Genomic DNA, 1337 nt, shown 5'->3' with positions numbered 1-1337 from the left:
CTAACAAAGAAGAATCAGCCAGCCTACTCTCCCTAATGAAAGATTCTCCCCGGGGCCTGAAAGCTTGGGGGAATAACTCCTCCCTCCTCAGGCTTGGTCCCAAGATACAAGACCACGTGCACCAGCAGCTTGGGTCAGCAAGCGAGCAGAAGCCAGAAGAGGACAGGCCAGATGATAAGTACCCCCTGAAGATCAGGAGAGAGGCCGTCTAGGTACCACGGATCAGTTATGTCAGACTGGAACACATCCCATTTACAGATTAGAAAACCCCAGCCTCACCCTCACTTGGGGCTGACATCATTTTAGGCCTCAGCCCGTCTGCACCCAGGCACTCATGAAAACAGCATGTTGCTCCACACCACCTCGAGCTGTTCGCTGGCGCTCTCAGGGTTTGAACCAATAATAGAGCCTTGCACCTAATATCCCAGGTGGTAATCCAAGAGCGATATCTGCGTGACACGCCTCCTCCTCCACCCTCCATATCCAAGCGATCACCAAGGATACACGCCGGCCAGGCAAGGTAGCTCACGCCTATAAGCCCAGTACTTTAGGCGGCTGAGGCATGTGGATGACCTGAGGTCAGGAGTTCGAGACTGGTCTGGCCAACATTGGAAAAGCCTGTCTCTACTAGAAATTCAAAAACTCAGCGTGGTGGCAGGTGCCTGTAATCCCAGCTACTCAAGAGGCTGAAACAGGAGAATCGCTTGAACCTGGGAGGCACAGGCTGCAGTGAGCCCAGATCACGTCATTTCGCTCCAGCCTGAGCAACAGAGCAAGACTCTGTCTCAAAAAAAAGAAAAGAATTAGTATAATTTTGTCTCCAGAAGAGGGGTCTTGTCCCAGGCCCCAGCAACAGGATTTTGGATCTCACACAAAATGGAATTTACGGCAAGTCGCACAGTCTAGTGATGTTAAAAGGGTTTATTAGCCACTACTAAGTGACAGAGCAGGGAGTCCTCAGAAAGCAGGAGGAGGAACGCACCTGTTTTAAAGAAAAAAAAAATTTTTTGAGATGGAGTTTTACTCTTGTCACAATGACATGATCTCGGCTCACTAAAACCTCTGCTTCCTGGGTTTAAGGATTCTCCTGCCTCAACCTCCCAAGTAGGTGGATTACAGGTGTGCACCACCACGTCCAGTTAATCTTTTTGTATTTCTTTTCCATTTTAATTTTTTATTTAATTTTTTAAATTCCATTCCTATAGAAACTTCCAAAAATTGCCAATGCCGACTATATTTCCAGTTGTCATGGTGGGGTATTGGGAAAAGTTTTCAATTAGCCATAATCGCACCTCACATAAACCTCATTGGCTACGATACTGCCACTGCGCTTCACC

The 1337-nt window shown here is 47.9% G+C and overlaps 1 non-coding gene across 1 annotated transcript; it reads right to left on the bottom strand.

Moving 5' to 3' along the window:
• Window positions 1-1196: 1196 nt before the first annotated feature.
• LOC141585742 (U4 spliceosomal RNA) lies at window positions 1197-1337 on the bottom strand. The gene has a single exon (XR_012519397.1). It is a non-coding gene; the product is annotated as a U4 spliceosomal RNA (small nuclear RNA).

Source organism: Saimiri boliviensis, chromosome 9 (genome assembly GCF_048565385.1).
Source record: "Saimiri boliviensis isolate mSaiBol1 chromosome 9, mSaiBol1.pri, whole genome shotgun sequence".
NCBI lineage: Eukaryota > Metazoa > Chordata > Mammalia > Primates > Cebidae > Saimiri > Saimiri boliviensis.
The sequence above is the reverse complement of the archived record's forward strand: the minus strand, read 5'-3'. Positions and strand labels throughout refer to the sequence as shown.